The sequence below is a fragment of the Euprymna scolopes genome, chromosome 30 (genome assembly GCF_053919585.1).
Source record: "Euprymna scolopes isolate OS-2025 chromosome 30, ASM5391958v1, whole genome shotgun sequence".
Taxonomy (NCBI): domain Eukaryota; kingdom Metazoa; phylum Mollusca; class Cephalopoda; order Sepiida; family Sepiolidae; genus Euprymna; species Euprymna scolopes.
In genome coordinates, this window is record NC_136511.1 from 85,654,945 (window position 1) to 85,668,234 (window position 13,290).

The 13,290-nt window shown below is 31.7% G+C and overlaps 1 long non-coding RNA gene across 1 annotated transcript in view; it reads left to right on the plus strand.

The window, feature by feature from the left end:
- Window positions 1–7,876: 7,876 nt before the first annotated feature.
- The window catches only part of LOC145254878 (uncharacterized), a 61,819-nt gene continuing 56,405 nt past the window's right edge, over window positions 7,877–13,290 (plus strand). The window contains exon 1 of the long non-coding RNA XR_013863823.1: window positions 7,877–8,086. This is a non-coding gene — a long non-coding RNA (uncharacterized LOC145254878). The remainder of the gene's footprint in view (window positions 8,087–13,290) is intronic.

The window sequence follows — 13,290 nt, forward strand, 5'->3', positions numbered from 1 at the left end:
AGTCAACAACTATAACTTTTGGCGGCGCTGTTGGATATATAGTCACTGATCTCAGGAAGATAACTCTATTTTACTAAGACATTAGTGAGCACCCACTTTTTGGCCACTTTAGCTTCCTATTTCGTATGTTTTTTAATTAGTTCTTGTGAAAAAAAATATTTTAATTAATTTTTTTACAAGAAATTGCAGATTTGTAATATTTAGTTCGACGAAAGTTTTCAACACGATTCTTAAAAAAAAAAAAAATCTCTTACTTATGTTTTTTCATTGAATTATTTAGTTTTTCTTTCATTTTCATTTTTTAGGACAGTTTTAAACTTTGTCATTTATTTATATTTATAATCATTTTAATTTTTATTTAAAAGAAACAAAAACAAAGAAGCTGATATATTAACGGTTTTCCATGTAAACAGTTTAATTTATTTGTTCACAAATATCAGTTTCTTTTTTGTTATTAATGTTTTTGTAATGTTAAATGCTTTGCGTTTGTTTTAGCGTTTCAAATCGTAGTATGAAAACATGAATTAAATAAGTATTATGAAAATGAAAGATTTTTTTTTTTTTAATTAAAGAATCGTACTAAAACTTTTGTGGCATTTCCTGAAGAATCTTGGATTGGATTCGAATTATTGTTTCTTTTAAATAAAAAGTAATTGTTTGAAAATGATTCCAACTTGCAATGAAAGTTTAGGTAGAAGTCAAGTTTTAAAACACAAGTCTTTAGTTGGTCCTCTGGAACAATTTTACTTAATGTAAACTTTGTTGTTTTGTTTTTTTTCTTTTAAAAATTAATTGTTTGAAAACGATTTCAACTTGCAATGAAAAGTACAAATAAAATTCGTAAAGTGCCGATGAAAAAAAAAAGCAAAGGGGATTTAGTTTTGTTTTATTTGCATATTTTTAATGTGAAAAAATTCTTGATTAAAAAAAACTTTCATCACTTTATTTTTATGTAATTATGCATTAAGAGTGTCAGAAATCGCCATTTAAAATTGCGTGATAAAAACTTGAATAATTAGACTTACTATCTTTCGAAGCTTATAACTACTTGAAAAAATGTAATTTAGACCCTGCCTTTTTTCAATAAAAGGAGCAAAGACCAAATTTTAAAATAATAACACGTTTAATAGCAAAATATGCAATATATCGGGTTTCTTTAAAAAAGATTTAAAGAAAATCAACGAATTTTAACTTACTTCGAATATAATAAATATATATAAATTCCAAAAAATCACTTACCTATAAAAAATACTAATCAATGGGTACTTCCATTCTTCATTGTTAAGAATTTATCCATATTTATATTTTATATTCCATGTACTTTTTAAATAAAATCATTTTTTAAGCAAGGATTCAAAAATACAGCGATATCAGATGGTCACAACTGGAAGAAAGGGAGACAAACGTCTCCCTTTCTTCCAGTTGAGAACTTCAGTTACCTAAAAGCGCCAGAATTAATCTCCCCTTTCTATTTCTGACATGTGTTGGCTGTAAACAAAATTAGTTAAATATGGGTCACCGTACTTGGAAAATTATCACGTTCACTCATAAGTAAGTTTACTTTTATAAACAACCCCTTTGACAAATTTTCCATTTTTTTTTTATTCTCTTAAAGAAATACATGAGTTTTTGATTTAAAATATTTTATTTTTTCTTTATCGAATGAATTTTTTTTCAATATCTAAAATAAAACAACATTGAATGAAATAGAAAAAATTATAGTAAGTCCTTAATATTTACTTGACAATATTTAAAAAATGTGAGGTTCCACTTAAAAAAAAATCAACGTGGTTTTTAAAAATAAAGGTTGTAAGCTTTTGACTTTACAGGTAAATTTACACAAAACTCTTCTTTTTTTGTTGTTTTAAATTAGATTATTTTATTTATTGATCTTTTATCTTCAATTTGTGATATATAAATCTGAGGTGAAAGAATTAATTATTTTTCATTTTAATAGACATTTCAAAATGGGGGGGATTAAAAAAAACGTTTGTCTAGTATATATTATATTCAGTTTATTGGAAAGAGCATAAAATTTAACATTAAACCTGAAAATATCTTAAAAATTGAACCAATAGAAAAATTTTGATAGATTTTTAAATTGAAAAAAATGAAAAAATTTAACTCGTAAAATTCAATTCGTTTCATTACGTAGAAAAAATAGCTGCATGAGTGTGCGCAGGCACTTTGTAAACACTGTTTTTTAAAAAAATAAAAAATAATATTTCTATTATTTTTCAAAAAAACTTTCAGAGTTTATTTTGGAAGTATATTCCATAAAGAAATTAAACAAACCACTTTAAAAGGAGAAATTACGAGTTTTGTATATTTTATTCGAAGTTTTGTGTTAAGAGTGTCAAAAATTCCCCCAAAATTCTGACACACCTAATTATGCATGCACAGAATTTTTCAAACCAGAAGCTGTAAACCGGAAACAAAGTTTCAATGCCCAAGCAAGACGATTTGACTTTTATAATATAATAGATTAACAGATTGTAAAACATGCCGTGCACAAAGAATTGAAACAAGTAATGCTATGATTTTTTTCAGCAAAGTGGGAACAGAGAAAAATTTATCCACGTTCGATTTTTTAATATATTTTTTAATTATTCACTATTCAAAAATAGTATCGATTAAAGAAAATTTTTTTAATTTAATAAGATAGTTTATTTATAAGTTTAAGAGTAAATCTTTAACATTAATTTTTTTTCAATCACTAATAAAATAAGAAATAATTTTGGAAATCTTTCGAATTACGCAGGTAAAAACTTAAATAATTTTAATATATTTCCCAACTTTTTTAATGAAAAATCGATAAAAATCGTATAATTCGGCAATGTTTATGATTCAAAATTAAATATATTTTATTTCATCATTTCAGTATATTTTTAACGAAAACGAAGATGTAGCCCCCCCCCCTAAAAAAAAAAAAAAATTCTGATAAGATCTCGTTTGGGGAGGGAGACAAAATATGAATTTTTTTTTGTATATTAATTTATTTCAGTTTATACATATTTTATTTTAAATAAGTATCTAAAAAAAAAAAAGTTAACAAAATTGATCAATTATTTGTTTTTTGAGAGAATTTTAAAAAGCGCACCGTTTTCATTGTTTACATCAAAATATGTAGAAATAACATTCGGTTCCATTTTTCACATTTTTAGTTTTTTCCGGAATTTAAAAAAAATTCACTTAAACTAAAACGGAGAATAAAAAAAAATATTAGATATTTTTAGAATCTTTCTTCTTCAGAATACTGAAAAATTACAATGAATCGGATTTATTTTACGAGTTTTTACTGTTATTATTTGTTATGAGGGTCGAAAATTCCGTGATTTTTTTATATATAGTATGATATCACATTCTACTTATTCTAATTTTATTTACACAACTTAATTTAGGGTATGTTTTTCATAAGGTCTAATTTTAATTATGAAAAATGGTGTTACTCAAATGTCCACGATTTTCATTTTCACACTCTTGTGCTCTCTGCAGGGCATTGTCCAGCACATGTTTCAGGGCTTATAGCCCTAATTTCTTTATTGTTTTTAAGGGCATTTATTGTGGCTGGTTTGTTTATGTATACCCGCTCTTTGATGTAATCCTCAAAGGAAGAAATCTGCACATGTAAGATCTGGCAAGCGGGGTGGCCAATTTATCTCACAGCCATGAGAAATTATTCAGTTGCCGAATATGTCCTGGAGAAGAGTTAATGTTTCTCGTGCTGTATGCGCTGTTTCACTGTCCTGCTGGAACCACATTGATCGGAGACCCCAAATTTGACTTGATCTCCTTCTTACCGATGTGGATAGATCCTCGGCCACACTCTCTGCTAATCTCTGACGATTCTCATCACTTCTTGCCGTACGGGGTCTACCAGATTTAGGGAGGTCACATACAGACCCTTGCTCATGAAATCGAGCCACCATAGTTTTTATTGCATTAGGAGTAGGGGAATTTCTTGTGTTGAAGTTTCGTCAAAATTCTCTTTGAGTTTCTGATATTGACTCATTAACCGAAAATACGACTCTACAATAAATATCCCTCCTCAGCAGTATAACAACTCATGATGACTTTGGAAGGGTTACTCTAGATGATCTGAAAAAATACAAGAAAAATATAAAAAATTAAGAAAATTATGAATTTTTTTTTAACCATCAGCTTCTTTTGGGACACCCTGTATTATTAACTCATAAAGATATGACGTAAAAGATATTATTGTCAAAGGAGTTTGATTTTTTTTTTTTTTAAATAACAAATAATTGGGAATTAACTGTAAATTACACATTTATAGAGTAATTATTTCAAAGTTAATTCCTAATTAAATGTTACTAACTTTTCAGTCGAGATTGTCTCAGTTTGATTTCAATTTCCATATATTTCAAATGGTCTCATAAATTTAATTCAAATAGTGTGTACTTAAAATGTCAACAAAATTTGACAATAATAACAAGGTCAAAATTGTTTGATGGATTGAGGGAGGGGTCGATAATGATATCAAATTTTGTCTTACAATTTTTCTAAGCTTACTATAAACTAATTAATCAATTGAATACCGCATTCACTTTCAGTGCCTAATCCTACTTAAAATATGTTAAATGATTTAAAATTAATTTTATATTAAAAATAACATGTAAGACAAATTACGAACCACTAAAAAGAGAGAAACAAATAAAATGAGAGAAGAGGCAAGTTAGTAAAGACCTTTCAGCCTGCTCACTGCTTTCAGGATTGTTTTAAAACCTGAAAATAAACAGGTTAATCTCTAAGTGGGAGTGGAAACTAGTGGAAGATAAAAGAAAAATAAGGATGGAGAATGAGCAACGATTGTGATCTCAAAATTAAAGTTTTTTTCTTAGTAAAGTACTGTAACTTACATATTATCCAGTTTTTGTACTTAAGTGCTGTGATTACACTAGTATTGTGTGGAGTGGTGTTAGGCACTAAAATGAAAATACTAAGTGTTTTTCTTTCACTGAAGATGAAAAAAATCGGCCAGGACAGTTTAGGAGATAAATTAGTTCCTTGCATCAGACATTAATCATAACGCATCCAGCAACTCCTACATCACCATTTACTCTTTAAGTTGTTAAATAAATCTTATATTTTTGTAAACATACAAAATGCACTCATATATTACATGCGTAAATTATTCTAAATATTTTTTCTCAAATATTTTCCTCATAATTTATTGAAAATTGTGAAATAACTAGAGATTTTTTTTTTTTAAAAACAAAGTTGATTTATATTAACATGAAAAAAAAACGTGATGTCTTTGCTGTTGTGCCCATCACCAAACCGGAAGTGGCGAAGGTTTAAATTAAGGCTAGTCAATCGAAAAGAAGAGATGACTTTCAAAAATATCGGCGAAAAAAAAAAAGCGACCCTTCTCTGTAGAAAAGTGCCCAGCTGAGAGTGAAGAATTAATGTTTTTAGTTAATTTTTTGATATTTGTTGTTCGAAGAGCTGAGCTTCAAAATGATACCGATCTCATGAAAATCTGTCGCCCCTGTCGAAACTTTCAGGCAGACAGACATACATACACACACACATACATACATACATACATACATACATACATACATTTAAACAGACAGATGAGATTTATATCATAGACTAGTGGGGGTGCCCGGTGTTGCCCGGGTGTTTGTAGGTATAAAAGGGAAAAAAAAAGTTTTGGTAGGGAGGTGGGCTCGAACCCGAAGCTTTGAGGTGAATAGCCTGATAACTTACCATGGTGCTACAAGGGCAGAGAAGTGATAATGGTTGAAATTAAACGTTTAAAACAGCAGGTGGTTAAACGAACGTCAACGTGTGGTTTTCTAGGTCAAACATCACGCCATAATAGTAGAGAAATGAAATCACAGTGCAAATTTTCTAACATAACAGTCGCTGAAATAAAAGATAGATACGACCTTGTTTTGTAAATCTAAGATATTATAATCTAGGAAGTATATAAAAAGTTCTAAGAAACAATGACCCCCCCCCTCGAGCCCCCCCTCATCCAAAAGCCTTTGGCAGATATTAAAAAAAATGCACACACACACACACACAAACACACACACAGTCTTGCTTTTATATTATAGACTAGCATGGGTGCCTGGCGTTGCCCAGGTGTTTGGAAGGATAAAAGAAAAAAAAAAGTTTTGGTAGGCAGGTAGGCTCAAACCCAAAGGAAAAAGAAGTGGTAGCCTAATAACTTACTGCGACACTACGGGGGCAGCAGAAACGAGAATGGTTGAAATTAAACGATTAAAAAGTAAAGTGACATGTGTGTAAATTTAATGAGGTCAAACATCATGCGATAGGGGAATGAAATCAACTTAACTTTGGTTGCAAGCTAGTTTCTGCATATTTATTTGTTTTCCCCCAAGATGTTGGGGAAAACCTGCTCCCTATAAAAAGAGGAGTGTCCAACTGAATAGCAATTGTCTAATATGATGGGTTTTGCCTGCATTGATCAAAACTTATTTCTTTTCTGGACGTCTCTGGCACGAGTACCAGAGAGAGACATTTACCCCGGATTCAGTTTTGCTTTTTTATACGGAAAGGCCAAACAAACATACGGAGACCAGGAAATACAACAAAAATAGCATGTAAAAGTCACTCAAATAAAAAACAGATGTGACCTCCTTTCGTAAATCGTAGATATAATCTAGCGAGCATATAAAAGTTCTAAGAAACAGTAACTGCCCTGAGTGCCCCCCCCCCCCCAAAGCCTTTGCCGAACATACAAAAATGCGCACACACTAACACACATTTTGCCTTTTATATATATAGATTAGACTAGTGGGGGGGGGTACAGTAGCGGGGGGGGGGTAGGTGGTGTAGTAAGGAACCCTGGAAGGTGTAAAAAAAATGTTGTAGTAGCGGGGGTGGAGGGAATCAAAACAACAGTAGGCAGAGATGTTGAAAAAAAAGTGGTAGCAAGTAGGAAGGCTCGAACCCGCAACGCGAAGAAGAAAAGAAATGGTTAAAAAAAAAACGTCTTAGCTGATGTCTCTATCCCCAACCAGATGTTCGGAACGCTGAAATTAAGCCTAGACAATCCAACCGATATGATAACTTGCGAAAATGGTGACGCAAAAACCAATCCCCTCCTTGTAAAAAACTCCCCAGTTAAGAGTGAAGAAATTAATGTTTTTGGCCAATTTACGATATTTGTCATTTGAGATGTCGAGCTTCAAAATGATACTGATATCATCAGAATTCGTTGTGTCTATCGAAAGATTTTGGCAAACATACATACATACATACATACATATCCATACATTCACACAAACCGACAATTGTGATTAATATTCTAGATTAAGATTATTAATGTTCCTTAGCACAAATGTGTCTGTTTAAAAAAAAAAATTAATTTCCCCAACAGCATATGTAAAAATCCCATGATTTCAATTTCATAGGGAACGTCTTTACTTCACTATGCAAATAATACAAAATTAATTAAAAGAACCCCACAAATATTTGAAAGCTAAAATCTTCTAGATAATCGCTTTTTTGTTTATCTAGCATTTATAAAGAAATTTCTCCATTTCGCATTTTTTTTGGCTTTTTTTTTAAAAAGTGTGGCTCCAGGTTTCAATTTAGCCTTTTTTTGATCTTTTTCCCTGAAAAAATTGACTTTAAACATTTATTATAGTCTGGCATCCCTGTTTGCGTCCATTTACACACACGTGTAAATGCATTTTAATAATACAAATATTAAGATGTTCTCTGTGAACACAGTAGGAGAAACATATGAATGTAAATAAGGACATAAGTATATTAAAAAAAAAACTTTGTAACAAGAAGAAAATTGGGGGAAAATATATATTTTTTTAATTAATTTCAATTTCAATAATCAGTTGTTAGAACATTACAAAGTGATGTTGCCATAGTAACAGCAATAAGCTAGGTTTTCCACCAGACTAAAATGATGACCAAGAGATCACAAAAAAGATATGACATAGTTAATTGGTCAATTGGGGAGAGGACAATTAATGCTCTCCACTTATTTATTAACTCAACATTTGAGAAGGTTAAAAAAATATTCGCTCAAGACAAGACATGAAGACACTTCACGTAAGGAGCTAACAAGAAGGTAAGATGATTATCACAAATATTGACCTTAGTCTTGAAAAGACCAAGGCTCTAGGTTGAAGGAAAACAGGTAAAAGAGAATTTAATGGAACACTCGGATATTTAGGTATCTATTATATAAAGGAGAGTTGTCTGTGTGTTAGTGTGTGTGTTTGTGTGTGTATGTGTGTGTGTTTGTATAGCTGCTAAAAACTTTTGTCATCCTCATCCATCAGGTCGAAACCGGTACCATCTGAAAGGACAATGCCCCAGATGCATGATATGTGAAAATTATAAAAAAAAAAATTTGTTCTTTCTATATCAACTGGACCACTTCTTGAAGGGGGGTCCTTTTTCGCGTTGCTTTTTTCGTAAGTCACGCATTCATATCAAACTAAAACTATATTTAAAACGCTTGTTTTGCAACGTCATGACATCATAAACACTCCTGGCTGTGTGGCCAAAAGTGTTTCCCCATAAGCTCTCTTCCCCTCTTTCACATTTCACATTCGAGCCTGGACACTGCGACTTTTTTTTTTTTTTTTTTTGTGGTTGCACTCTCTGCTATTTTGATTGAAAGAAAAGTTGTTTTTATTTATCTTTTTTATTTTATTTTTTTTGAGAGGGGGAGTTTTTTTCGAGTGCACGGGCAATAAAAATTGTTTAATATTCAGAGAATAGCTTCTTCTCTTCATATCCCTTTATCTTGAAATATCTGGTGGAGAGGTTGTCACATACTTCTTCCTTTTTGGGGCGATTACATTTTTGTTTTTATCTGTTCTTTTATTTTTGAAATTGTTGTGGGGGTAATTATGGATTTGATATATAATACTGAAAACTGCTCAATATCCTTAGTATAGCAGGTATGTCTAAATGGAACTTCATGCGCACCTGGGCAACGTCTTGTATCCATGCTAGTCTATTATATAAAGGGCAAATGTTTGTGAGTTAGTGTGTGTGTGTGTGTGTGTGTGTGTGTGTGTGTGTGTGTGTGTGTGTGTGTGTGTGTGTCTTCTAAAAACTTTTTTCATGCACATCATGCATGCACAAACACGACATTGTTAGAAAGAAAGATCTCTCGGACAAATAATATCAAACAATTGGAAAAAAATAGTCTGTTATTTTGTGTAGAAATATCATTTTCTTTGGAAAGAAGGGTCAGATAAAAACCTTGCTTTTGACATGATGCATACGTGAATTTCATTACTTTTTTTGTTTAAGTAGCTAACGTTGAGATGTTATCACATCTGTGTCCTCGTTAGCCCATCACTAAGGCATCTGGTTACTAAGTTATGCGTTTTTTTTTTTTGCTTACAAAATTTTGCTTTCGGTTGATGTCACCCAAGTCCCGTTTTTTTTTATGACGTGCAACGCCGGGCGCCCCCACCCTCCTGCTAGTCTCATATAAGGATCAAATTTTAGCCTCAGCAGCCCCAGAAGTCCCTCTTCCCAAATATTTCTGAGAACTTACACAGAAGTAAAATAAAAAAAAAGGGGAAAAAAAGAAAAAAGTTAAATATTTTAAATATGATTTTAAAAACTTCCCCTACTCATGAAACTTAACCTTTTTTTAGGCAAATACTTGTGAACATCCTGAAAAACTTAATAGAAAGGAGAAAAAAAATCGCGATTATTTTAGACTATTAGTGGGAAAAGGCTCTGCTCGGTCATAAAATATGCTTAAATATGATATTTTAATCTGTCCAGATTTCGTATATATGATTATAGAGTCGTGATTTCAAAAGGTAAAAAAGGAAGTATTTGGGTGCAATCAGGTCAAATCAAAACCAAAAACAAAACTGTAGCATTCAAGACTGGTGACATTACCACTGTACCAACGTGATACGCATATGAACTGTTTAAAAAATAAATTAAGATGAATGTACAAAATGTATAACGATTTTTTTTCAATTTTAACCCCCTTTTGAGCCCCTTAAAAAATATTTTAACCGGTTAAAGAACTATAAAAGAATGGTCCATAAAAAGTCCAATCATTTGAGGCCCCTAGCACCGCTCTACGACTTTAAGTTTTGGAAGAGATAGAGTTTGAAAATATGGAGACAGACATACAGATAGACATAATGAGTTTTATAAATTAGATTTTAGAATGGGAGGCCAGGTTCGTATACAAATTTAATATAAAATGAGCTCTCACCATTTCCCAATTCTAACTTTTTAGGATATTTAATCAAATTTAACCTCTCTCCCTCTTCTCCTTTCTCCTCCACTCCCAAAAATGTACAGGATTTCACATAGAAATAAAATTATAATAAAATAAAATTGGTTAACTGGCCTAAAACGCTAGATTGTCTCGGAAATACAACTATTATGAAGCATATTGAATAAGATTCTAGTAGAGAAACTCAACTATTGGTGCATTCGTTTAAAAGCTTAGACCTATTAATTAAATTAATCATGTCTATCATTAGGAAAAGCTTGCCAAGTACAACTTTAAGGGCAGAAGCCATTAATTATAATCTCGTCATAAAAAGAGTCCATTTTTGTTCATAGAGAAAGGACTGTCTGTCTCCCACCCACGGTTGGTAGGTGGACAATTGTGATAAGTGGACGTTTTGACCAACAGACAAAATGATCAAATTCACAATTAAAATTACAATATTTGATATTTTAGTTTATGTTTTTGTAGCAGTCACGTGTTTGGGTTTCTTTCTAAGACGTACAGGCGCCATTTTGTGTGCTATGTTTTCTTGAGTAACCATAAAGATTATAATAAAGAAAGGGATTGGAAACAGCAATAGCAGTAAATGATGTTTTTACACATCAACTCCCAATTGGACAAAAGCTCAAATCAACATTTTTTTTCAACCAATCACAGTTCAAAACATATTAATGCCTGTAAATTTATGCATACTACAAAAACCCAAACACATCGTTTTTTTTTTAGTTTTTTCCTGTTTTCTTTAAAATCCAACATGTATGCATAACAATATAATGCTTAGACCTTTTGGGGCCCAAATCCCTCAACACGTGCAATGAGGCATATATGAATGACTAAACATAGCAACAGCATATATATATATATATATATAGATATATATACACTGTTAACAAAATTTATGTATATAGTTCATACACACACTATCTTACTAATAAAAAAGGCATGCTAATATACATATACATCTACCATATCTGTCCCATTTATACATATATACATATACCCATGTGGTATCAGCCAAAACAAACATTGTGACTTGATTTTTTTCTAAAATGCAAAACAGCTTTTATTGCCTTTATTTTTGATTGCCTTAACAAGTTGTCAATAAAATTTAATTATCTTGTATAGATAAACTTTGTATATTCTTTCATTTGAATCTTGTATAGATAAACTTTGTATATTCATTCATTTTGATATAACAAAAGAAAATACAAGAGGTACATAATAAACATGATATATAAAATGGGGTCAAAATCACAGACATAATTACTAACAAAAGCGTCTATCCTAGTAGTCCTTTAAACACAATTAAAATATGCATGAATTGCCGGGGCAAACAAATTATAGAGAATGCATTGATGATAAATCACTTATTTTGATATTACTTCGGAAATACTCTTGGGCAAATCCTGTGATCAGTAGATAAGAGTCATGCTGAGATGGCTAAAAGAACCATGGCTGAATATCTGTGATGATAGTTGTAATTCATAAATAAGATATCTAACGTGTAAACTATGTAAAATGCACAACTATGTGGAAACATGTCCAGCCTGGATCCGATTGGTAGAAAGAGGACAGGCCTTGTCTTACACATTTGAGGTGCAAATCTTTTTGTACTCATTTTCACTAAAGTATCACCACTTATCAAGGCCCAAAGGTCACTCGAAGATTAAGGTCAATTGAGTGTTAGGTGGATGTTGAGACAACATCATGATGATTGGCAATGATGGTGGTAATTGGGCAGAATTTGAATATTTAAGATGGTGGCTCAATAAGTATTTATTTAAATTGCACTTGAAAACGATCATGTTGTAGTTAGCTGGGAAGCAGTTCTACAGTATTGTGTTTTACAGATGTGCAATTCTAGGAAAGAAACTTTGCTTGTGAAAATTTTGTTTAGTTTTAGGGAGAGAGAGATAGGAGTAAACTATTGACAGTGGCTGTAGCTAGACGAGTCTTTGTCATGAATGCTTTACAGGGGGAACCATAGATTGAAACTCGGCTGAGCACCTGTCATGAAAATATCCATACACTAGAGAAAGACTAGCAATGTTTCTTTTGTGAGAAAGAGGTAGTAGACAAAAGAAAACGGCATTGCCCACTAGATTTTAAAGTCAGTTTTGTACCTTATTGAGGCAGAAAAGGGTGCTCTAAGCAGCACCACTCCATATGTGGCAACGATGCTCCATCTTAGGATGTATTTGGCTTTTTATAAAGGTAGAGGATTGCATCAAGAGTGAGATACCTTCTAAAGTGGTCAAGTGATCTTAACATTTTTTTTTTGTGATCTTGGCAACAGATTTAATGTCTTCCATTTCAGCTCTGGAGTGAAGGGTAGTTTCAGAAGCTTGCCAAAGTAGGGGGCTTCATCAAGACGTGAGCTATTCATTTCAATTGGTGGGGATCAGATTGTTGGGGATCAGTGTTGATGGTGAAAAGAAAGGTTTTGGAAGCATTAAAAGTAACCAGCCACATTTTTCCCCATTGTACCACGTGCTTAAGGTTGGGAGAGAAGAGTTAATTATCTTGTTGGCCAGTATAACACAGAAGAGATAAGGACTTTACAAAAAGATTGTAATCTTGGTTGATAATAACTAGGGCTAGGACAGCAGCATATTCTTTTCATTCTTTTGACTCTTTAGTGTGCATCCGTTGATATCTTATATGCTTTTATATAGAGTGATGTGGTTCTCGATTGATTAACTGTGTCTAGCTGTGTCGGACATATGCTCGAGTCAAAACAATGAAAAGAATATGCTGTTGTCATAGCCCTAATAAAAACTTTAACAGAATACTACAAAAAATACCACTCAACGCCATTTCAAAATAACTTAAAATCGCATAAAACTACTATATTTAATATTTTTTAAATTTAATTTAAAAAAATGTACTGTGACTGTTTCTCTATTCTAACTTGATGGGAACTCCAAAATAAGTTTATTAGTTTACATTGGTTTATACGCTGTTGTAAATATTTCCTAGATGTATGTTATATGCTGAGTGATACATTATGGTTGTGAAGAAATTTTTCAAAAATTTTATAAACTTTT